This window comes from Anas platyrhynchos, chromosome 5, assembly GCF_047663525.1.
Source record: "Anas platyrhynchos isolate ZD024472 breed Pekin duck chromosome 5, IASCAAS_PekinDuck_T2T, whole genome shotgun sequence".
Lineage (NCBI taxonomy): Eukaryota > Metazoa > Chordata > Aves > Anseriformes > Anatidae > Anas > Anas platyrhynchos.
Window position 1 is genome coordinate 19,187,123 of NC_092591.1, and position 27,337 is coordinate 19,214,459.

The following is a 27,337-nucleotide window of genomic DNA, read 5'->3' on the forward strand; positions in this document are numbered from 1 at the left end:
TATGATAAGAATTAAATTCAAACTTTTTTTCTAAATATATCCTTATGATCTGGAATCATTGATATCCCAAATATTTTTTAAATCAGTTATTATATTTGAATGACTGTAGCATCATTATCAAAGATCCACACTTTCAATAAAGAATATGTATGTATTGTGGCAGGAAGTTGATACTGAATTGATCTTATCTGCACTGAGCAGTTCAAATTCTGTAAACCCTGGAGTAATTTCAATAAAGAATTAAAGTTAATTTAAAACAAAACATCAGCTGGATCCTCCATTCAAACTGGAAATTTCAGGAAATCTCTGATTCAATTTGAAAAGAGGATAAACCTTCTTATTTATTTGTTTGTTTATTTATTTACATGGCTTTTAATTTTGAGAAGGCTGTAGATTCTGAACTGTAGTATTTTCCATTTTATACTCCTGGTGCAGACCATTTCTGGTGTTCCATACATCATCTGATCTTTTTTTTTTTTTTTTTTTTAATATATATATAATGTATATATACTTTACCTTTTTCTTTTTTAGTAGTCCATTTATAATATATACACATACACATACACATATACATTATTTATATACAGTAAAATTTCTCCAGACAGGTTAAGACTCTTCCTTAATTCCTGACATATGACCTGCTACTCCAAGAAGATCTGAACTTTACAAGTTATCTGCACTCTACCAGATCTTTCTGGCCTTTCCGAGCCAAGACCTATATTCCCATATCAGAGGGTAGTTTATTTTTTATAGTAGTTTAGGGACTTATCAAAAACACAGACACAATAGAATCTTTTTGATCTATAAATCTTATTGTTTATAATTACAATAATTCCATTTAATTTAGCACCTTTTTTTTTTTTTTTTTTCCAGATGGATTCCAAAGCACGCTATAAATTATACCCAACACTCACAATCAGCCATTTGTAAGTCAAATGGTTTAGCTCTTGCTATCCCATTTAATCTATGCTGAAAAATAAGAAGGTGCAAAATAATTCAACAGACTGAAAATGCTTTTTGAATATAGGTGTTTAATTAATCAAGGAGGTGTTGTGTTTAAACAGCAACACTCCTATACTACCAACTTATCAAAAGTTCTGCAGAAATTTAAAATGCCCAAGAAGTCACCTAAGGTAGAAATGTATCTTCTCAGGTTGGACTTCTCCCACAATAGATGGGAGATCTGTTCCAGAAATATCCATCAGATCTGAAGAATGAACCTGACTGTCTTTAGAGGTTTATAATCTAAGCAGGTGTAATTTTGTTTTGTCTCATGAGATCTGACAGGGATATAGCTCAAAAAGGTCAGGAAAACATGTTTTGACAAGAGTTTAGTCTGTAGGTTGCATATACTCCTACTGGAATCATGTACCAAGGGTCAGTCAAAAGTGCTTTTTTTTTTTTTTTTTTTTTTTTAACCCAAGCCAAATCCTGTAGACTCCAATTAGATTAATCTGTTATGAACATCCAGTAGAGGGTCCAGTCCCCACCAAGTGTTTGACACACTAATGATTAATATATAGAAGTAAATCCATGCATGATTAATAAGTTAATACAAAAAAAAAAAAAAAGTAACAGAAAAGCAATTTTTTTTTTCTGGTCCTATATCAAATATAGGTAATAGCTGCTAGTAATTCTATTTGTTTCTGTCTTTATAGACAGGTTTTATTCATTGGGTATTATCAAATGGGTGTTATCAAATAGATCAATGGGTATATCAAATGGGTATTATCAAATAGAAGCATCAGTAGTCTTAGCAAAGCAAGAAATGAGAATGTGTAAAATCACTGCTACATAGTCACAGAAGATAGTAAGATATTAAACAAGAGGTAAAGCTTTCTTGTAGAAAATTTGTTGACATGATGAAGTTATTTCACAGCCAACAAATGTAATGCTTTCTCAAAGTTCAGGAAAGCTAACATAAAATGACTGTGAGGTAAACTCAAATAAATGTAATTTTTAAAATATGTAATTTTGAAACAGTAGAGCACTTATAGTACAATGCTCATGAACAGCAAGGAAATAATTGCTCAATATCTATAAAGCAACTCCCTTCTCTCACTGAAAGTTATATAGCTGTCAGTTACTAACTGAAATTTCTTTAGTGGATAAGCAACTGCATCCTGTTTCTGGTTTGGATATCACAAATTGTACCAAGATTTTGTACCTGTAGCTGCTAGCTTTAGTGATGGTTTCAAGAGAGACATCCCTGGAAATTGAGACAGAACAGACTATCAATCTCCTAGTATTGCTTCCTCAAAATCAGCTTTTAAGTATCACAAAGAAGTATAAATTTTATTATTATTATTTTTTAAATTCTTCCAGTAGAAGGAGATTTTGCCTTTATGACAAAAATTTTTGCATTTGTTATACTTCTAAATCTGTTAAACATGGAAGAAGAGCCTCTCTGTTTCTCATGAACACCAGTACTCTATTCAGAGACATGCATTCGTGCACCCCCATGCTTGTAGGAAATATGAATTTAGATAACGAGGACAGCAGAAATCAGCTTTTATGAAAGAAATGACTGTACAGACTATTTTTCACTGGAAACACTCTATGGATCAGATTAAGAAGTCCTGAAACAGCAAGGGTAATCGTATTGATTTGGAAGGAATGTCTGGTTAATTTTTCACAAGGCGTAGTTTCCTCAAAAATCAATAACTTTCTGCTGTATCTTTATTCTTCTGAATAAACTGTGTCTGTCTAAGAAACTTGATTCCTAAGCTCAATTAGATTCATAAAACATTCACAGACATACACAGCACAAAAGAAACACAAGCTTTCCCAAGCAACAGTGAGCATTTAACCCTGAGGTAGGACAAAGCAAATTATTCTTCCTTGATATAGTGGTGTCCTTGGACAGATGTGATTTCTTTCTTTCTTTTCCTTTTCCTTTTCCTTTTCCTTTTCCTTTTCCTTTTCCTTTTCCTTTTCCTTTTCCTTTTCCTTTTCCTTTTCCTTTTCCTTTTCCTTTTCCTTTTCCTTTTCATTTTCCTTTTCCTTTTCCTTTTCTGTTTCCGTTTTTGTTTTTCAATGCTAACTTTCTTTATTTTTGTTAGCAATTCACAGACATATACTTAGAAATTCTTTTTAAAATTTTCTTTCATCTCATGACTATTACATATACCCTATCACATTTTACATTTTTAAAGCATATGAAGGAAAGAGGACTACCTTTACAAATAGTACAAGCAGGGATGCACATGGCATTCCAGCTGCAGTGGGCTGGCAATGCTCTTTGAAGGAGAAAGAGCACAGCTGGAAAGATGACAAAAGGAAGAGACTGTGAAAGATCACTGTAAAATCAACAAATTTTGCTGAGAGGAGACTTGAGAAAACTCCATCTTGAATAACACTCTGTGAAACCTATCTGCTGTGCTAGGTACTGAGTTAACCTTTCTGCATCTAATCTATTTAGCTCCATTGCTCTTGACCTCTGACACCTGAATTTGCATGTCAGAAACTAGACCATATAAATACCTTTCCTCTTTTTTTCAGAAAGATGCTTACTGTGACTACGTGGCCATATTACGCAACTCCCAATCTGAGTTACAATTTTCAAGTGTATTAAATTTCCCTTTGCATCACACAGTTTACTCTGGGCTAAAATGGCCTCCAAGCAGATTTTATGTCATGCCAGGTGGACATAAAAAGTAATCAAGGTTTATATGCTGGACAGGAACTTCAATTCATATGAAAGCCTATAACCAAGAGTTGTATCCTGAGTAGGAGACTTCCCTAATCACATGAAAGTCAGTCAGTCAGTATTCACTGCCATTCCTCTTCTTAAAGGCAGTGAAGTAAATGACTTGTGAACAGCACTCCCTTCTCCTCCTTAATCTGTCTGCCCCTTCCCCCTCAGTCTGTTACAAGCAATGAGTGAAAATGCTGGCAGACAGCACAATTTCACACCAACTAAACCCATTTTCTTCAACAATTTGGAGAATTGTAGAAGACAATTCTCCCTCCCCAACCCCTGAGCTGGGTCATATTTGAAATGTTTTGCAGATATTTGTATGTATTTTATTCCTTTTGTTTTAAAAAGGCTATCTAGATGGACTGACATTTGCTGTGGCAATAGGGAGGGAAGGAGAAGTAGTTAATTAGCAATAACAACCTCTCCTCTGGATGGTGAACAGTGAAGTATAGGAGTGGGATGCAAATCTGTGGTGGTAGATGTCACCTTGAGGACTGCTACATGCAGTCATGTCTGCACAGGCACAGACACATCTTTATATGTAGAGGCAAGGCATGTTAAGACATATTCTGGAGCCTGATAGTGAATTCAATAGTCCATGTAGCTACATTGAGCTTGGAGAATATTAAAACAATTGTAAAATTGAGCAGATTGTTTTTCTTTCCTAGAATCAATAACAGAGAGACTATAAAAACCTGGAGATGTTCTTAAATTTGCCTTCCTTAAAATTATTTCTGATGAACCATTGCAGTAGTAAAGGCAAGTAACCTTAGAAGCAGAGATGTCTGCGGTAACAGGAATTTCTTTTTTATTCAACTGGCCATACCATTAGTTAGAATCTACAAAAGGAAAAATAATAAAAAAGTAAGTCCTAACCTATAAGTTTATTTTCTCTCATTAATTCAGTTTAGTACCATCTAAGCATCCTTTCCTCCCCTCTCCTCCCCTCTCCTCCCCTCTCCTCCCCTCTCCTCCCCTCTCCTCCCCTCTCCTCCCCTCTCCTCCCCTCTCCTCCCCTCTCCTCCCCTCTCCTCCCCTCTCCTCCCCTCTCCTCCCCTCTCCTCCCCTCTCCTCCCCTCTCCTCCCCTCTCCTCCCCTCTCCTCCCCTCTCCTCCCCTCTCCTCCCCTCTCCTCCCCTCTCCTCCCCTCTCCTCCCCTCTCCTCCCCTCTCCTCCCCTCTCCTCTCCTCTCCTCTCCTCTCCTCTCCTCTCCTCTCCTCTCCTCTCCTCTCCTCTCCTCTTTTTTTTTTTCAAAAAACTTACATAAATATGTAGGAAAAATAGTATAAATAATATTATTTTATTCTGGAATATAATATTTCAAAATTAATCTGAAATAAAATTAATTACCTGAAAAAAATTCTCTGTAGATGTTGACCTGAGAAATACAACCCTAATGCTTATCACTTCCAATACATGCAGTGATCTTGCTTAAGTAATATCTCAAGGACAAACTATAATAAGTTAGGAGCAGCAGTCAGTGTAAGCACTGAAGTATGTCAGTATTTGACTAGAGTGCGTCTGTAACTAACTAGATTCCATAACACTGCAAAAATCTCTTGAAATGTTACAATAATAGACTTTCTTCTGAGCTACCCATAATTGCCTAAACCTGATTTCACTCAAGTTACATTGGGAAATAACTTTTCTCACAGTTAGACAGAACAGTGTTCCAGCTCACATCCATGCACAGCATGGTGAACTGACTGCATTCTACTGCCATCATTAGAGAAAAACCCTCCCAGAGATGAGCCATTCTGATACAGTTTTATTTAATGATGCAGGAGCTAAAATTCTATGTTTTTCTGATTCCTCTGCTTCAGGCAAATGTAAGATTTTAAACTAATATTAAACTAATGGGGGGGAAGGAGGGAGGAGCAGGGAGAAGGAGAGGAACACCAAACAAACAAACAACTTTGCATTCTTATTAAGGAAAATGATGGAAACAACTTGTTTTTCAAAAGTACCAAATTCCCCGTGGAATAACATGAGGTCATAGTTATCTAATTTATCCCATATAAAAGATCACTGATCTCAATAACTCCATACTAAAGATGAATTTGGCCCTAGAAGTAAAATTGCCACAAGTCTGTTTCAGGATGGAATGAAGCTATCTGTCAAAGCCCATGAAGTTTCCCTGGATTTAATGTCAAGTCCATAAGCTTCCTGTGGTTTTCGTGAGAGCACATACATCAGCTTGGGATTGGCAAAAAGAGGCACTACATATTTGCCCTTTGACATCTTCTGCTGTATTTTATTTGTAGAGAAAAAATCATATTACCCTAAGGTTATATTGTGAGTACTTTGTAGAGATCCACCAGAAATAACCAGAGTATGTACAAAAAATATAGTATGGTATTTTTATTATTGTATGTATTTTTCCATATTCCTTTCAAATACCATTTGAAATCTCTCATTGTAGGAAAGATTGTGTCTTTGAATTTCAAATAAGGGATGAAAATACATTTTCAATCTCTAAGCTGTTCAAGCCATTGTCACTGAACAAAGACAAAGCTAGTTTTTAAACCACATTCTATAATAATGATAGAAACAAGAATAACGTATGCCGAATGCATAAGCAAAATACCAATGACTGGAAGAATAGGCTTTTTCTTGACTTCATGCAAAACATTTCACAGCTGGTATTATAGCAGAGGCATGCTCAGTGTGAAGCCTTGCTGTCAAGGAAAATGTTTCATTTTAGCAGCTTTTTCTCTTTATCAGATGTTTGTTTCAGAGTACAGAAGTTTATGGAGAATATTTTAGTTTTAAGAGCATAAAAAAAATTCTTCCACAGAATTGCCCAATAAATAATTTTGTTTTCTCAAATTAATTGCTTTTATTGTTCTTTTCAAGTAGGAAGACTATGTTAATTGTAAAAGTCAAAGGACATGGGAAAGATCAACTTTTGTTGCTGATGGCCAAACTCATCAAATATCAGTACATTCAGGACTTGTAGATCAATAGTTCCCTTCCTCCTCTTTCATACTTCCTCCCACCTCTTCCTCTTGTCCTCTCTGTTACAAGCCCATTGCAGTGCTATTGCTCTTGCCTTATATCTTGTTTGCCTGACAAAAGGAAGTAAGATTAATTCTTTGCAACCTTTCCATATTGAATCTGGTCATGCTTCAGAATGGTGGAATACAAATTAACCTTTAGCCAATGCTCCAGCTTAACTGCTATGATAACAAGTTCCAGCTTTCAGAGAACAAACTGTTGGCCCTATTGAAGGCAATATCAGAAGCAGATAATATAGAATTAGTGTTTCACACAGAATTTGTGGTCAAATTGTAAAAATACCAAGGCTCTTTTCCCCTGCAAGTGGGAGGTGATGTCAAAATGATGCTTTTTGGTAGAAAAAAAAAAAAAAGTGTTTATGTATGGAATCCATGGAATCCATTGTATAGGATATGCTTTACCTTGCAAGAATGTGAAAAAAAAATAAGGTTTCTGCAAGTATCTATGATTCTATGATTCTACGATTCTATTTGCAGATGTAATCTAGTTAGAGTCTTCTGGTATATAATCTCCAAATGGGACACCACAGTAACAGAAACTTGCTACAACTCACTGTTTCCTTTTGTACCACAGTCAGCCAGTCATAATTTTCTAGCTGATCTAAGGTACATTCTTGATCTTTGGAATATTCAGTGCTTCATTGCTACTGCTTTGACCAGCAAGAGATTTTCTGGAGACCTCAAGAAATCCTTCAGGAGCAGATGAACCCAGAACTTACTTCCCCATGACAGTGAGTAGGTGACAACACCAGTGACAATACCATAAGGTTGCTCTTGTTCCAAGCTTCAGGATGTAACATTTTGTTGTTGTTACTATTATTATTATTATTCTTATTATTAATGCTTGAGGTGCAAGCAATGTCAGAAGATTTTGTGAGAAACATGGTACCCATGACATATGAGAGACCATTTAAAAAATTCAGCCTCTGGGAATTTCTACAGTTATATTCACAAGTGGATCAACTCTGTCATTTAGAAGATCTTGGATGGAGTGAAAGTTGAATTGTAAAGGACAACACTATGAATATCTGAAGAACAATACAAACAGCCCACAGGAGAGAAGAAGTTAGTGCAAGAAGATTAAACTTGAAATAAATGCCAAAAGAGAACAAAGGAAAAATATGCTCCAACAACATGCTTTGTGATGTAAAAAACATTGATCAAGAGTACACTCCTAAAAATCCTTGGGATTATTAACTGTGATGAATCAAGACAGTTCTTATGTAGGAGCATCACCTTTGTACAGCTTCTGGAACAAATACCGAATAAACCCTAATTGTATTTGTTTAATATTATTATTGTTGCAATATTTCTAAAATGTAGCTCATTTTTACTTTTATTGCACTTCTAGATCAGGCTCAGTTAAATGTGTAATCTTTTTATGATTTGCAGCACCCAGTCTTGTATGAGATAAAGTACCATAGGCTCCTTGTCTTCAGGTTAAATTAATTTATTATTGTTAATTGCTATACCAATATAAGTGGTGTTCTTGAAGCTAAGGTCTGAATATTAGCACTGATGTTCAAACAGAGATCTAACAAAGTTCTCAGTAGCTCCTTTTAGTGCACCTTAATCCATACTTAATCCTCTGGCTATTACAGGCCTACAACCTTCACACATTGCTCTGCCAACATACATCAATCGTGGTCTGTGAAGTGTCTCATTATTCCTGTTCCACACCTTTCTTTAGGAGAAAAATAGACGCTATTCTTAATGGTACAGCAAAATCTGTAATGTGAATAAACTGCATCCTGGGGATCAGACTGAAGCCACAAAAATTATTTTCACTATGGGTCCTAATGAAGGACTGGAGCACTAATCTCCAGATACAAAAGGTATACAAGCAATTTGCCACTTTAATGCCCATTTTTAGTTTTTATGTCATTATTTGTTTCTTCTGTAACTTTCCTCTATTTCCCAGACCCTTGAGCATTCAAAAAGTATTTTCAGCATAACTGTATTAAAATGTACTGTGTTTGTTTGACAGCTCTGAAGTGTTCAGAAAATACCATCATTAAGCAGACTGGAATTATTTGACTGTAGCACAGATTATGTGGATATGAAATAGACTATTATAGAGTAGGAACACAGCATTTTAAAACTTTTTGGAATGGACACAATGCTCACTAGCTTCCTATTGATTTCTCAAAGTAGGAATTATGATCAAAAACTAATTTCAAGCTGAGATAAGTTTCACTAAGATTGAATAAATCTTTCTATTAGTTTAATTGCTACATACCAAAGAGTGAGATAACACTTAAGGAATGGCAACTTGTTTGGAGTGATCACTGAGATTCTTTGAACACACCTGATAAAATTTGCCAATTTACCAATATGCATTAAAACAACAACAACAAAAAAATTCAAAGCCTGGTGCACCACTTTAAAATGATTTATTTGGTACCTAAAGCTGTGAACTTTTTATTACTCTTGCTAGTGGGATAGGTGGAAAAATATAGAAGTTATGTACTTTTCTTTGGATCTTCAGATTCATTCTTCTTCAAAGGAACAAAAAGATTTTAAATATTTGGGATATCTAAATTAGAGAGGCAATTAAAAGAGAAAAAAAAATATGTTGGTTTTGCAGTGTTTTGTGGGGTTTGAAATAGTTGAAGTCTGGCAATGAATTCAATGACTTCACTGTATCCTGAAGGGATGTGAAGAACAAACACCTCTGGAGACAGCTTTTGAAAAATTGCATAAATCATGCTCTCCTGAAACACTGGATGTAAACTGTTTTGATGGTTCACTGAAAAATGTTTCAGTGGTCATTTTGTATAAGAAATTATATTTCACTCCCTTTCTATTTGTCTTGGATGAAATGTGTAACGACTGGGAAATTGATTAGTGGTTTGGGAGAACTTGCAAGAAGAAAGCATAAAGGAGAAAAAGGTGTAGAAAGGGAACTGCAGTTTCTCTCAGTCATTGCAAGAGACATGGTACAATCCATTTGGTTTTGACATTTTGCCATCAAATCTTTCCAAAGCTCTGCAACAGCATGGTCTCATTGTCAACAAAGGTCAGAACTGATATGAAGTGTAGAGTGTGGTTATGGGAACAAAATCCTATAATGGCTAGACTGAGTTGATACAGAACAGTTGGTACAGAAATGTTCAGGGTAAAATCACCAATTATGTAACTGCAAATGTATCACAAAAGACCTTTACAAGTAAAATATCTTCTAGATAACTTTCGCCTTTATGAAGGAGAAATAATGAAATTAATTTCTTCTTCTGAGGTATCGGTAACATACCCAGTGTGTTGAATTTCAATATAAACCAATGTACTGCTAATCAGGACATGCTAATCTTTCATCAATAATTATCTTAATTACTTGCACAAATTGCAACAAACCAGAACTCTCTTCTAGTCTCTGGATGAATATAAGAAGTAAGGTTACTGCTACAGAAAGTTAAGCAAATTATATGCATCTAATTCCTTATTGTGAAAATACTTCAGCTTTTAACTACGTATCTTCTGTGATATGTTTCTGTGAATGTTATTGTTAATACATGTTACTGTTTGAAACCCTCTGGTATACTTAAACACATAAAAGGTAAAGACTCAAGAAGAATTAGGAAAAAAACTTTAGAAAAAAAAATATTTACTGAAAGGGTTGTACAGCATTGGTATAGGCTACCTAGGGAAGTGGTTGAGTCACCATCCCTGGAGGTCTTAAAGAAATATGTGGATTCAGAATTTAATAACATGGTTTAGTGTTGAACTTTAGTACTAGGTTAAAGGTTGGACTAGATGGTCTTAGAGGTCTTTTCCGACCTTAATGATTTTAAGATTCTAAGAAGCATCAAGACAAGATTCCTTCCTACTCTCCAAGGGTAGGAAGGCTCTACAGACGGATCTGGACTGGCTGGATTAATGGACTGAGGCCAACTGTATGAGGTTCAGCAAGGCTATGTGCCAAGTCCTACACTTGGGGTAAAATGATGCCATTCAACACTACAGGCTGGGGGAAAAGTGGCTGCGAAGCTGCCCTGTGAAAAGGGACCTGGTTGATAGAATCATAGAATCATAGAATAACCTGAGTTGGAAGGGACCCATAAGGATCATCAAGTCCAACTCCTGGCGCCGCACATGTCTACCAAAAGTTTAGATCTTGTGACTAAGTGCACAGTCCAATCGCTTTTTAAATTCAGACAGGTTTGGTACAGTGACAACTTCACTGAGAAGCCTGTTCCAGTGTGCAACTACCCTGTTGGTGAAGAACCTCTTCCTGATGTCAAGCCTAAACTTCCCCTGCCTCAGCTTAACACCATTCCTGTGGGTCCCATCACTGGTATTTACAGAGAATAAGTCACCTGCCTCTCCACTCCCCCTCGCGAGAAAGTTGTAGACTGCGATAAAGTCCCCTCTCAGCCAGGCTGAACAGGCTCAGTGACCTCAGCCGCTCCTCATATGAAGGCCCTCTAGGCCCTTCACCATCTTCGTCACCCTCCTCTGGACACTCTCCAACAGTTTAATGTCCTTTTTGTACTGTTGTTGTGTTAAGGGGTGTAGCTGATTAACCGTTATGGGCCTGGTCAGATTCAGGGTACTGAACTATCACAATCACAGATTTCACCAATAACGCATTAACCATTAGGGGTCCAGTTGGATTCACCAATAACGCATTAACCGTTAGGGGTCTGGTTGGATTCAGAACACAGTCACTATCACAGTCATGGATTCACCAATAACGTATAACCACCCTTACCCTAGTTGCACTTAATGAGAGCTATAACAATGCAATCAAGTGTGATTTATTACAGCAACAGGTTCTTTGGATTGCCGGCGATAGTGACTGTCTGCAAAAGCAAGCTAGCATGCATGAAATACATAGGTGTTACAGGTGTGCAGCCTAGAAATTAACGTGTTAAAAGGATCAAAGACTCTATAAAGATTTATAACCAAGTGTTCAAATCTCATCCAAAGGCGTCCCAGTGGGGGGGAAGAGAGGCTCAGCCCGTTGACTGGTCCCAGGAGTCAGGAGGTCCTAAGGATATTGTATTCCCTCAGGATGGTATTCTCCCCTGACGGTGGTATCTTCCCTAACATCCCCTCTCTCTTTGGCCAATTTATCTTATTTTCTATCTTTTAGGTGGAGCTTGAGTGGCTCTAGTCAAGCATATCTTAGTTATGATTGGTGAAAAGTTCTCCTGTCTCCGTTTAAAGTAATAGGCTCTGAGAAATTCAGAGCACATGCTCAGTGAGGGGTGGTCACACCTTGGAGGTGGGTAGCTTTTGGGATGGAGGTGTGTTTTGGTATTATAATGATATTGTAATGAGCAAAAGTACACTAGGGTACAGCATTTGTCAAAATATACCAGGTCCTTGGGTCAGGGTAGTAAAAAGTGCATCTTATTGGTCTCGGTGTGCACAAGAACAATAGAGTCCCCACCTGGTTATAGAGCCTAGCCGTGGTGTCTTCACTCCACTCTACACTCCGTACTGTTCCTTAGAGCTAGCACACCAGGTTTCCCCAGTGTGATAGCATCTAAGGTTGGAAGCCTAGATGCTCAGGTAATGCAGCTACGCCCTACCCTGAAAGCCACTTCAATGCCGTACATTTTATTTAAAATGTGAATGTAAGTTTTATTTTCCTAGTTACTTCAGGCAATTACACCACAACTGTGCTGCCCAGAACTGCATACAGTACTCGAGATGAGGCCAGACCAGCATAGAGTAGAACGGGACAATCACCTCCCTTGACTGACTAGCAATGCTGTGCTTAATACATCACAGGATACAGTTGGCCCTCCTGGCTGCCTGGGCACACTGCTGGCTCATATTCAACTTGCTGTCAACCATAAACCACAGATCCCTCTCTGCGGGGCTTCTCTTTGGTGTCTCGTCGCCTGGTCTGTACGTATTGCCAGGGTTGCCCCATCCCAGGTGCAGGACCTCGCATTTTATTTTTTTAAACTTCATGTGGCTGGTGATTGCCCAGCTCTCCAATCTGTCCAGGAGTCTCTGTGAGGCCTTTCCACCCTCATCCAAGTCCACAGCTGGCTAAATATGAGCCAAGCATCCTGGCTTGTATCAGAAATAGTGTGGCCAGCAGAACCAGGGGAGTGATTGTCCCTCCATCCTAGGATATGGTGAGGCCACACCTCAAATAATGTGTTCAATTTTGTTCTCTCACTACAAGAAGGACATTGAGATGCTGGAGGGTGTCCAGAGAAGGGCAATGAAGCTGGTGAAGGTTCTTCTGTCTTATGAGGAGTGGCTGAGGGAGCTGGTGTTTAGCCTAGAGAAAAGGAGGCTCTGGGGAGGATCTTATCATGCTCTACAGTTACCTTAAAGGAGGCTACAGCAAGGTGGGTATCAGTCTCATCTCCCCAGCACTAATGATAAAGTAAGAGAAAACAATCTTAAGTTGCGCAAGAGAGGTTTAGGTTGGATATTAGGAAAAATCTATTCACCGAGAGGGTTGTGAATTATTAGAACAGGCTGCACAGGGAAGTGGTCACCATCCATGGAGATATTCAAAAAATGTGTAGATGTAGTACTATAATGACATGGTTTAATTGTCAACTTGGCAGAGCTAGGCTGAAGGCTGAACTAGATCTAAGAGGTGTTTTCTATCCTAAATGATTCTATGATATTTTCTGTTGGACAACTCACTCTTCCCTAGAAACATAGGAAGCACCTTAAACCGGAGAATGGCCTTTTCTTCATGGGAATTCAATGAATAAAAGCTGACCAAGAGAAATAAAGAGTATCAAAACAAACAAACAAACAAACAAACAAACAAAAACAGCAAATAAGATTTTATAAAATCTTTAGTGAGGTGGAGGAAAACTCTGAGTTGTTATCACAACTCTCTGTTATTTCAAGTCTTCATTCTCTACAGTCACTGCTACTGAGCTGATCAACAGAAAAAGTGAAAACAGGCCAGAAGGGATCATTGCAGGATCTAACCGGATTGTCTCTGCACTGAGTACACAATTTTACATCAATATTCCATGACATAGACTCTTGTATCCCATTGACTGAACAGAGTGGGAACTAGTGTAACTCTGATGACTTAGAAATTTTTAGGAGGAAGTGAAATTAATATCTTTTGGGTAGTAATTAGAAGTTGTTTCTAGTCACAAATGAAATAAAGGTCCGAACCATCTTCCAATAGGAATGAATAGTGAGAACAAGGCTCTCACCAAGCCATCTGTAGCTAGTGTAATGTGACATTATGAATTACATGTATAAGGCACTATGAAATAATTGCCTGCTTTTATGGGAATTGGATTCACTGACCTTGGAGGTTCTTGCTAGTCTTATGTTCCATGTATTTTTGATCACAATGGTGGAAAGGGTGCACTCATCCCTTGTCCTCTGAGACTGAAACTCAGTTTTTCTTCATTATACAGTCACTTAACCTTATCACTTGTTTTTTGTCTTTTTTTTTTTTTTCTTTTTCACTACACTATGGACTAATTTTTCATGTGTACATTTTTATTTGTGCTGTAGCAATATTTTTTTTTTATTAATTTCACATTTTTCCCTCACAGATTTCCTGTTTTTCAACCCAAAGTAGAATTCAAATTTAATACTATTTCAGTCAAGCTTAAATTCATATAGACCAAGTAGATTCAGAATCAGACATAAAAATTTTCTTCAACCTTACTTTAACAAAAGGTATTATGATATCAAGTGGGCACTTGACAAATCTAGAAGCTTTATTATACAGCTTTGTATAATCAAGTTTTTTTTTTAATCAAGTCTGAAACACATAACTAATATGGTATGATGGAAAGGTTTTACAGAGTAACTTTGCTATGTCATGTTGGTAGTATAGCAGCAGCTAAGTAAATATGGATACTTAATGGAGTATGCTGCCAGAGCATTGTATATCAAATTAATGGCTCTATTTATAACTTGCATTAAAGTTTCCACTGCCTTGTTTTAAGACCGGAGACTATTTTTTATTTTTATTTTGTAAGTTGATATAGAGTGTTTCTTTTTTTTTTTTTTTTTTCCACCTTTATCAGTTCTGAGATTAAGCACTGCATTTTGAGCTGTCATAAATTGTTATCACCCTTCTGAAGACAATGAAGCAATTACAATTTACACTAACTGAAATCTGTTCAAACAAAATGAAGAACCTGATCCCTAAAGGAAAGTAGGTACATAGTTTCTCTGACTACAGTGATAGTTGGGTGCTTGAGAACATTTTAGGAGTTAGGCAGAGGTGGTCTATTTGTACAACGAACTTCTGTAATTAGTGGTTGTCTTATTTATGTATTAGGAAAAAATGTTGGTCTAGCACCACACATAAGCTGCCAGGCTAAAAAAATATAGAGAATATCAACTTTAAACCAGTTACCTCCTGATACTAAAATGAAAAAAAAAATAAATCATGAGTTTAAAGAAGGGTGTCTGTTCAGACACACAGTTCATATTCTTTATGAACTTAAATAGCCATACCTAGTAACAGTACAATTAATTCATTGTATTGTACTATTACACTGCTATTTTTCTCCCATTTGCAAAGGTCTGTGTATCAGTACTGGAAACATCATGTGATATACATGATCAATTTTTCCAGAGAAGGGTTACAAAGACAGTGAAAGGCCTAGAGGGGAAGATGCATGAGGAGCAGCTGAGCTTACTTGGCCTCTTCAGCCTGGAAAAGAGGAGGCTGAACCTCATCATGGCCTACAGCTTCTTAACAAGGAAGAGTGGAAGGGCAGGTGTTGATTTATTCTCTCTGGTGACCAGTGACAGGACCCAAGGGAATGGAGTCAAGTTGTGACAGGGGAATTTCAGGCTGAACATCACAAAAAGGTTCTTCACCGAGGGGGGTGGTTGTGCACTGGAACAGGCTCCCCAGGAGCCTGTCACAGCACCAAGCCTGTCAGAGTTTAAGAAGCATTTGGACTATGCTTTTAGTCATATGGTCTGAATATCTGGTTAGACCTGTGTAGAACCAGGAGCTGGACTCAATGATCCTTGTGGGTCCCTTCCAACTCAGGATATTCTATGATTCTATGATCAATATTTCACAAGTAATAAAATAAAAATAAAAATAATAAAATAAATTTAAAAAAAAAAAAACACACATAGAGAAAATAGCTTTGGATGCTTACCTGTCTTCATACAGTTTCTCCCTTCATATAACAAATTTACCGAATAATCAAAATGGGGTTATAGGTATATATGATGACATGAAATCCCAGTGTTGTTTATCCACAACCAAACAGTATGACCTTAAGATAAACTTCAAGTCCTGATAGTCACAATGATTGCAGATCAGCTTACAACATCACTGTACCATGGTAGCAGATGTTTGCAATTGTACTTGTTCCACCACCTCTCTAATGATGTGCAATTGTCTTGAGGGAAAAGCAAAAAGCTAACCTAATTTAAGGATCAAAAAAGTGCTTGTTTGAACAAATTAAGTGAAGATATACAAAGCAGACAGTATGAGATCTCTAAATAAGGCACACCTCTAGGTATGAATTTGTTTGACAGTATCTTTCATCAAGCTTACAAGAAATTGAGATACTAAAAGTACATCATAATATGAATTAGCGTATCTTATGCTTCAGTTGTTTAATCTCAATTAATATGAACTTAATATTAAGTCAACATAAATCTAGCTGCTATTCTCAAATGTGTTTCAGAATCACTTCCTTGCAATGAAGGATGCTTTCATTTTATGTTTCGCATAACACGAAGGGATACATTTGCATTGTACCTTTCTCATTTCACCTCATCTTCCAATATTATAATTTTGAAGACTTCTTACCCTCTTCCTACTGATACATAGCCCATAGTTGTGCTCTCAAACCAGAGGCATGGGAAAATACATCAAGTTAACAACTATTTTGTTATTGACTTTTTTAAAAAAGAAAAGAATGGGGAGAGAGGGAAGGAAGTAAAAAGAAAAAAAAAAAAAAGAAAACCTTTAAGTGATCCTATTACATTTTTGTATCTTTATTTGTACTTCAGAAAAAAAAAATTGATACTGTTTCACACAGCATTCTGGAGAAACTGGCTGCTCATGACTTGGATGGATGTATCATCTGATGGGTAAAAATCTGTCTGGATGGCTGGGCCAAAGCAGTTCTTGTGAATGGATTTAAATCTGCTTGGGGGCTAGTCACAGGTGATGTTCCCCAGGGCTCAGTATAGGGGCCAGTTTTGTTTAATATATTTATCAATGATCTTGATGAAGGGATTGAGGATGCCCTCAGTAAGTTCATAGATGACACCAAGTTGGGTGGAGGTGTTGATCTGCTTGAGGGTAGGAAGGTTTACAGAGTGATCTGTGTAGGCTAGATTGATGCGTTGTTTCCAGTTGCATGATATTCAACAAAGCTAAATGCTTGGTGCTGCACTTGGATCATAATTACCCCATACAGTGGTACAGGCTTGGGGAAGAGTAGCTGGGAAGTTGTCCAGCAGTAAAGGACCTGGGGGTGCAGGTTGACAGCCATCTGAACACACGCTGGCAGAGTGCTCAGGTGGCGAGAAGACCAATGGCATCCTGGCCTGCATCAGAAATAGTGTGGCCAGCAGGACTAGGGAAGTGATTGTCCCTTAGTACTCAGCCCTGGTGTGAGCATATGTCTAATATTGTGTTCAGTTTTCAGTCCCTTGCTACATGATTGATATTGAGTTGCTGGAATGCATTCAGAGAAGAATAATGAGGCTAATGAAGGGACTAGAAAACAGGACATACAAGGAACAGCTGAGGGAATGGGGTTTGTTTAGTGTTGAGAAAAGGAAGGTGGAGGGAGACCTCATCACTCTCCATAACTACCTGAAAGGCAGCTGCGGCAAGGTGGGTTTTGCTTTTCTCATGTGACAAGGTTTAGATGGTGGCCCCCCTCCAGCTCATTCACAAAAAAAAACAGTCTCCTTCAAGAATAAGAATTCATCAAAGACATCTCTTCCTTGTTTCTGTGGTAAAACAGACTCCTTCTTCCAGTAACACATAATTCAATACATTGATAAAGCCAATCCAACGCATTTGATTTTATGTCTGTGCCAGGCTTGGATTTATAAAGCAAAGCTATGATTGCAAAAATAGACATTGCATTCTTATTTGTCATATGTTGCTTGAACAGTTAGCACTGTACTCAGTTTATGAATAACCTAGCATTTTGACACAACATGCACTACATAAATACATAAATATACCAACCCAGTCCAATCCATAAATATGACTTTGACTTGAAAATATGAGTGGTCTTTTTGAAGATATCTTCAGCAAGACAGGTCAGAGAATAAAACTTTCTCAAAGTTTGCACATCATTGAACTACCTGAGGCAACTACCTGTGCAAAATACAACAATAAGTAGAGATAGTCCCACAGCTGCAAGTAATGCTGTTGTTCGTAAAGTATTGTTTAACTTTCTTCATACCTAAGGACAACAAGTCACTCAAAGTCCATGTTCTCATCAGCTTGATCTAATCTCAGTACTTTAGACTAGTGGATGCTGATATGTTAAAAAAAAATAAAAAATTCTTTTGGCTCAAGGTACTCATCAGCCATCTGGAACTGCTTCCCCAGTCTCATCCACAATGTAAATGAGATATAGTATCTGTTATGTTTCATCTACTGATACTAATACATTAATGTGGATGTTACAGCTTGGGCCCCTGAGAAGAAATTGTCTTCGCATCACTCACTGGCTTGAGATCACATCCCATTACTTTTAATGGCTCTGTGGCATTTAAGGCCACTCAATCTTTAATACAGAAGATTTCTGTGATGTCAGTGAAAAGGTAGCTACCTGTTCTTTGTTCCTTATCTTTTTTTTTTTCTCATCCCCAAGAAATGATCATATTCTGTGAAAATAATTTCCATATTTACACTGATACCTTTTTACTGTTTGAGTGTAATATATCTGAAATTTCCTTTCTTTATCCTAAAATTAAGCATAGGGGAAGCAAGATTTAAAGTATCAGGGAATTTTTTAACTGAATTAGTAAGGAGATTTAGATAGAAGATAAAAAACAATCTGTTTAATAAGACACCTGTCTTTGATTTGTGATATAGGTATATTTGTGATACAGGTATAGATTTGTGATATAGGTATATTTTGATATAGGTATAGATTTGTGACTAGGTAAGATGGGGGATGGGGCTGAAACAAGGCTTTTTGGAGCTGTGCCAGGGGGAACAATGGCAAGGCCAGAGGATAAGGCAATGGCCCAGCTGAAGTGCATCTACACTAATGCACACAGCATGGGTAACAAACAGGAGGAGCTGGAAGCCATCGTGCAGCAGGCAGGCTATGACTTGGTTGCCGTCACGGAGACGTGGTGGGACCACTCTCATGACTGGAGTGCTGCAATGACTGGCTATAAGCTCTTCAGAAGGGACAGGCAGCACAGAAGGGGTGGTGGTGTGACTCTCTATATTAGAGAATCTTTTGATGTTGTGGAACTCGAGGCTGGGAATGACAAGGTTGAGTCCCTTTGGGTTAGTATCGGCAGGAAGGCCAACAAGGCTAACATCCTGGTCAGGGTCTGTTATACATGTAGACTGCCAAACCAGGAGACAAGGAGACGGATGAGGAGTTCTACAGGCAGCTGACAGAAGTTGCGAAATCATCGGTGCTTGTTCTCGTGGGGGACTTCAACTTCCCTGACATATCCTGGAAGCACAACACAGCCCAGAGAAAGCAGTCTAGAAGGTTTCTGGAGAGCGTGGAAGATAGCTTCCTGACGCAGCTGGTTAGAGAGCCTACCAGGGGTGGTGCCCCACTAGACCTTCTCTTCACAAACAGAGAAGGACTGGTGGGAGATGTGGTGGTTGGAAACTGTCTTGGGCAGAGTGACCATGAAATGGTAGAGTTCTCCATTCTTGGCAAGGCCAGGAAGGGGACCAGTAAAACTGCTGTATTGGACTTCTGGAGGGCTGACTTTGAGTTGCTCAGGACACTGGTTGGCAGAGTCCCTTGGGAGGCGGTTCTGAAGGGCAGAGGAGTCCAGGAAGGCTGGGCGCTCTTCAAGAAGGAAATCTTAATGGCGCAGGAGCGGTCTGTCCCCACGTGCCCAAAGACGAGCCGGAGTGGAAGAAGACCAGCCTGGCTCAACAGAGAGTTGCAGCTTGAGCTTAGGAGAAAAAAGGGTTTATAATCTTTGGAAAAAAGGGCGGGCCACTGAGGAGGACTATAAGGATGTAGTGAGGCTGTGCAGGGACAAAATTAGAAAGGCCAAAGCTCATACGGAGCTCAATCTGGCTACTGCCGTTAATGATAAAAAATCTTTTTACAAATACATTAATGCAAAATGGAGGACTAAGGAGAATCTCCATCCTTTACTGGATGCAGGGGGAAACCTTGTTACAAAAGATGAGGAAAAGGAGGAGGTGCTTAATGCCTTCTTTGCCTCAGTCTTTAGCGGCAATACCGGTTGTTCTCTGGATACCCAGTACCCTGAGCTGGCGGAAGGGGATGGGGAGCAGAATGTGGCCCTCACTATCAATGAGGAAATGGTTGGTGACCTGCTATGGCACTTGGATGTGCGCAAATCAGTGGGGCCGGATGGGATCCACCCGAGGGTACTGAGATAACTGGCAGAGGAGCTGGCCAAGCCTCTTTCCATCATTTATCAACAGTCCTGGCTATCGGGGGAAGTCCCAGCTGACTGGTGGCTAGCAAATGTGACACCCATCTACAAGAAGGGCCGGAGGGCAGACCCACGAAACTATAGGCCTGTCCGTTTGACCTCAATGCCAGGGAAGCTCATGGAGCAGATTATCTTGAGAGTCATCATGCGACACTTGAAGGGCAAGCAGGCGATCAGGCCCAGTCAGCATGGGTTTATGAAAGGGAGGTCCTGCTTGACGAACCTGATCTCCTTCTATGACAAAGTGACGCACTTGGTGGATGAGGGAAAGGCTGTGGATGTGGTCTACCTTGACTTCAGCAGGGCTTTTGACACTATTTCCCACAGCATTCTCCTCAAGAAACTGGCTGCTCGTGGCTTGGACTGGCGTACGCTTCGTTGGGTTAGAAACTGGCTGGATAGCCAGGCCCAAAGAGTCGTGGTGAATGGAGTCAAATCCAGTTGGAGGCCAGTCACTAGTGGCGATCCCCAGGGCTCGGTGCTGGGGCCGGTCCTCTTTAATATCTTCATCAATGATCTGGACGAGGGCATTGAGTGCACCCACAGTAAGTTCGCAGATGACACCAAGTTAGGTGCATGTGTCGACCTGTTCGAGGGTAGGAAAGCTCTGCAGGAGGATCTGGATAGGCTGGACCAATGGGCTGAGGTCAACTGCATGAAGTTCAACAAGGCCAAGTGCCGGGTCCTACACATGGGGCTCAATAACTCCAAGCAGAGCTACAGGCTGGGAGAGGAATGGTTGGAAAGCTGCCTGGCACAGAAGGACCTGGGAGTATTGGTGGATAGTCAGCTGAATATGAGCCAGAAGTGTGCTCAGGTGGCCAAGAAGGCCAACAGCATCCTGGCCTGTATAAGAAGCAGTGTGGCCAGCAGGGCTAGGGAAGTGATTGTTCCCCTGTACTCGGCTCTGGTGAGGCTGCACCTCGAGTACTGTGTTCAGTTTTGGGCCCCTCGCTACAAAAAGGACATCGAGGTGCTTGAGCGAGTCCAGAGAAGGGCGACAAAGCTGGTGAGGGGCCTGGAGAACAAGTCCTACGAGGAGCGGCTGAGGGAGCTGGGTTTGTTCAGCCTGAATAAAAGGAGGCTCAGGGGCGACCTTATCGCTCTTTATAAGTACATTAAAGGAGGCTGTAGCAAGGTGGGGGTTGGCCTATTCTCCCACATGCCTAGTGACAGGACGAGGGGGAATGGGCTAAAGTTGCACCAGGGGTGTTTTAGGTTGGATATGAGGAAGAATTTCTTTACTGAGAGGGTTGTGAGGCATTGGAATGGGCTGCCCAGGGAAGTGGTTGAGTCACCATCCCTGGAGATTTTTAAAAGACATTTAGATGTAGAGCTTAGGGATATGGTTTAGTGGAGGACTTGTTAATGTTAGGTCAGAGGTTGGACTCGATGATCTTGAGGTCTCTTCCAACTTAGAAATTCTGTGATTCTGTGATTCTGTGATTCTGTGATATGTTAAATAGACAAATGTGATATGTTAAATAGACAAATTCAGTCTAGTAACATCATAGCTGCATAAATAATCCTTCCCCACTGAAGTGAGTAAGTTTAAATCAATGTGTAAATAATCATTATGGCTCTGTCCTTGAAAAGCAGTATTTGAAAGTTCTGCAGTCAGCCATATTTTTAATGATGAAGTACCATACAGGATTGAGCCCCATCAGAACAGGATAATAGTCTTTGAAGGAAACAGAAGGTGTATTACAATCCAGTACAATTTAACTTTTAAATGAAAACTCACTGTATGTCAGGAATTTAACACACTTGTATAATATCAAATCACCTTTAGTGTAAAAGGAAAACAAAAAAGTACAAAGTGCAAGTATAATTTGTCATTTAGCTTAGATAATTTAAATATTATTTTCCTGTATTAAAAAACTGCTTTCCAAATTCAGAGTGGAAATGAACTTTAAATTTATTCTAAGGTTTCAAAGTGAGCTTTCTGCACAGAACTACGTGAACTAGAAAATATAACTGATTTGTTTTTGCTAGTTATGGAAATGCATTGCAATCAATCAAGAAAAGTAAAACATGCATCTGTATTCAATAAGGTAAATGTGTATTAATAATAATAATTCAAAAATCTTGCAAATTTTTCTTCTTCACATAACCCACGTCTACTTGAGTAACCCCAGGGTCTTGAGCAGGATTATTTAAATTAGCTGGGAAGTAGGATAGCAACTATTTATTTGGAGATGATGACTTTGGGAGAACATCTCAGCTCACAGCAGTTTATATCATTATGTGTGGCTACAGCATTTAATAAAACACACATGATAATTTTAAAAGTGAAGGAACTAACAAGACCTTAGTTTGTCCATGCTGAGGGTGGTTCACCTGATCAGATGCAATAGTGTGCAGTCTGGGATTAGGACAACTATAAAGCTAGTATTTTCTTCTTCCAGGCTATTCTTTCATCTTGTTATATTTCTGTTTTTTTTTTTTTTTTTTTTTTTTTTTTGAAACTAACTGTAATGTCTTATTTCAAAGTAAAATGGAGCTAAAAATATATTTTTAATTCTCCATTTTATCTTAAACAATATTAATAGAAATTCATTTGCATTTTCAATTTATATCCAAAAAGAGAATGATAGATAGAATTCATTTCTGTTAAATACTCTCTCACATCCTGGAAAAACAAATTTTCTTCTCTGATATCAGCAGCTGTAAACAAATGACAGGATGAGATAATCCTGCAGCATCAGCTCTCATATGCTCTGTACTTGATTCAAGGATGTATTTGATTCTGGCATTTTTTGCTTATGCCACACATCCATATCTTCAGCTTGGAAGGGAGAGTGACATGTTAGCAAACAATACTCATTCTTATTTGGTAAAGAGAAGTCTTTTCTGAATTTTAGCTCTGCTATTGTTTATCTCTTTTTAACATTACTGATGCACACTGTTATTTTTATGCTTTCTGCATTCAGTTGCAGGGTTGGCATTTAACTTCATGACTAAACTATCACATTCAATATTGTTCTTTACTCAGCACAACCTATTTAGAGTTTGTTTGTGTGGCAGTATATGATATGCACTTGCTACCTGCAGCACTATCTAATTACAAATGCAGTTTTCACAGAATGCTGGAGACTTTTGAATAAATTATGTTTTAACACTGACATCAAATAAACTTGCAAAATTTAAAACAGAATTAGTTTCAGAGTTTTTCAAGGGAAAAACAATGGTGTTTTTATTGCTGCTGTTTACTATGTTGTTATTTACTGATGTTGGATGTCAGTATGGAAAGACACCAGTACCAGTTAACAGTTTAATTAGAATTGAAAAGGTATATTTGTAATTGTGTTCTCATTTCAGTCAGCTGCAAATGACTGGTACAGACCCAAGTGAAATAAGAAAAAAAGTAAAAGCAAACTATTTTAAATACCTTCTTCAAAGCTGTCATATTAAAGTAACAATATTCAGAATATTTCTTGATTGGAACATTTTATATAACAACACATACACAGGAATAGAAGATTAACAAATTTCATGATGCAGCTGGAAAGAAACAGGCTACCATAACACCTTGGTTTCAAAACAGGCTAATTTGATCAGAACTAAACTAATAGCTTTGAAATTTCTGCTACAAATATAGTTTACATAGTCAGATTAATCTCATTGAATTCAAGATTGTATTGTACATGTTCATAAACAGAAATGTTTGTGAATTCAGATTAAAACTTGTAAGTCAGGTATTAAAAAAAAAATAAAAATATGTGAGAGCTGGGATGTTATTTCAGTTTTGCAAAAAGACTTAGCTTTCCATTCTGCAATATTCCATATTTTGTTCTTGTGCCAATAGAATCATAGAATTATTCACTACAATCTAGAGCAAAACCATAATTTTATACATCACAGTTGAGTACCTCCAGTTTTCTATCTGCTCATTGCCTATACTGTTTTGGCCTGTATTTGAAGTATGGGATCAAATATCAGCGTCAAGCATTCTTGATGTCTTATCTGAAGTCCATGGTCAAAATGTGGGCTTGCCTGAAAGCACTGTGGATGCTCAGTAAGCATGGACATGAGAGTGGATTGAGTAAGGCCCATTGTATACTGGGACCATTGTATAACCTGTGTATACATAAGCTGAAGAGCAGTGCTTTTGTTCCTCAGGTAAGTGGGTTTATATATTTTATATAAAAATATATTTTTATTTGTTCAGTCATGTCATAAACAATACTCTGTAATGAACCATAGTGAGGACAATTATACTATCTTCTATACTATCTCTACTTCTATCTATACTTTGCTACTACTTCTATACTATCTTCTGACACCGTGATCTGATTTTAATTATTGTCTGTGTAAACAGTTTTAAATGAAAATTTGCTGATATGAAAATTCAGCATTTTTCAAGTCCAGTTACATATAATTTTGTTTTGTTTTGTTTTTGTTTTTGTTTTTGTTTTTGTCTATTGGTAAGGATTAGAGAGAGGTGATTTTACAGCAGACAGATGAAAATGCTTTGTAATTGTAAAGCAGGCTTGAAATTTTATAAAAATACAGCTTTTGTTTCTGCATATATTGTATAACTGTTCAATTTAAAAACAAGAATAAAAATAAAGGGTGTAAGTCTGGGTATGAAGAAATCTGTGAAGAGTCAATCAGAAATACTGGCTCTGTCTAGAGATAGAAGAGATAAGAAAAATGGTCTGCAAAAGAAGCAAATCCTGAAGCAGATTCTAACCTTTGTTGAGATCAGTTTTCAATGAAATAAGGTGGCCTGTCACAGAGAAACTTAGGGGCAGATTTTTAAAAAACTGCCAGGGAATATGTGCTGGACTGAAGAAATCCCTGTGAAATCATGCTGAAGCCTTTCTAGTTGGACAACGCAGATTCCACATTTTCACACCTGTCAGTCTGCTCAGAGCAGTGCTATGCCTGAGCTATGGTAAATGTATTGCTGTTATGTGAAAATGTGTATCTACCCTCTGAGAAATTTTGTCTGTGACTTGTGTTTGGCCCTAATTTTGTTTTTCTAACTTACATACAGATTCCTAATGAGGTTGACATATGTTGTAATTGGTGCATTTGCTTCCAATAACACTCCTTAATTTTATCTGGTCTTCTTCCAATATACAGATTTTAAAGAAACTACTGCTGAAAAAGCTCATGGCTCATGGAGCAGAACTTTTATGGAGGGAAGGACAAGATTGGCTTCTCTTTCCAGTGAAAACAGCCTTTCAAAGCCATTTGTCCAAGAATCATCTGGGAGTTGTAAGTCTCTTATTAGAAAAACACAGATGTTGGGACTGGAAATTAATTTTGTGGCTTTGTTTGTCACCTCCTAGAATGGAATTAAACTAGTGTCCCAAAGAGTGTTCTCTGTAATGGCTAGCCTGTTTTCTTGTTTGCTGGTTTGTTCATCCCTCATTGACATCCATGCAGTGTGAAAATGAAGCATGTCCTCCCTGCTTCAACAGCTCTGAAATCCACTGGTCTTTCTGCTCTCATGGAGCTGGAGGAGGAGATCTGTGTGTATTGTTGAAATCTCTAGCAGGCATATTTAATTTCTCTTTACTTGTTGCTACCCTTTGTCACACATAGCCATATTGCAAAACAAAGGCATTTTCAAATCTCTGCATTCTGTTAATCAACATCAGTCCACATCACAACAGCTTAGGTGAATTGTTTTTCAGTTCATGACTCACTGGTGCAGGTGAGCAACACCAGAGAATACACTGTCAGAGATGCTTTTGGAAACAGAGCTGCAGAGAACGCCCCTCCTTTGAAAACATCTAATTCTCTTTCTTTGCAAACAGTACTAAATTGAAGATTAGCTGTATAAAATCCAGACTGGGAATTTCAAGCTGCTGACATTGTGGCATTGAATATACAGAACTCAGCAGCAAGACGCCAGCAGCAATCTGAAACAACCTTCACCAGACCCCCCTGCCCCCTCCCCCCTTCTAATAACTACCGATTCAGAGCATCATTGGATGTGCAGCCTCCCAAGGTTATTGAACAATCCTATTTCTGCTAATAGTAGGCACTCCTAGCTCTTTATAATTAGTCACCACGGAGTTTTTATAAAGGTTATTGGGTTGAAAGCTGATGCTATGATTTGTTTTAAGGAGGAAGGAAAACACACAGACACATGCACTCACACATTCACACACAAACAGAGCAAAGGAAATTAGCCTTCTACCACTCATTAGCAATAGTCACAGTTACCTCCGGCATTTTGTGTATACATTGCAGCCCTTTTATGCTCTGTATCCTCTGAGTGATTATTGTGCTGGGAGAAGCTGGGACCTGAACATCTGCAGCTCCCCTAAAGCCACTTAGTTGGTACACTCTGCATGATTTGCAATGGCCACCTAACTTAAACACAACAGATATTCCCAGATCTAGTGGTGAGAACATTAAATCTTTCCTCCAGCAGACAACATGACTGCACTTCCTACTGCGGATAAGTGGGAGCTTGTGTTCTATACATTGTAAACTGCAAGTGGCTGGAGAGAGTAGAGGTTACCACCTAAATGGTCATATTTCTCATTTATTCCATTTTAAATAAAAGTTTCACAACTTTGCCTTGTGATTCAGCAATAGCATGGTCAGCAAGCTAGTGTAACATCAGATTGATGCTGTCTGTTTTAGACCTCCCCCTTAAGGTCAATGGAATGAGGTGTGAATAGAAAAACAGGCTCATCAATAATAATATATTTTATTTTTCCAGACTGATGTGCTGTAAGTCAGATTGTTAGCACACTGTAATGTGTGGATGCAGGCAGATTTTAATACCCATAAAGACAGCTGTATTTGCAACATGGGAAGCTTAAATTTTAGCTTAAATATTTAGAAAATGAATACTGAAATGATAGATCTGATGATTCCACAGTGTTTCTACCCTAATAAGCACTGAAAAGCATAACCGAAAAAGCACAGACTGGATTTGGGGCCCAACTGGTCTATTTTTTTTGCTGTTGAAGAAAAGCACAGCTCAGTGCTGCTGTTTTGCAGAAATCTACCACAAAAGCATTGGCTGGGGGAACATGTGCAGGCCTGTAGTAACGAGAGTGCTCTGCACA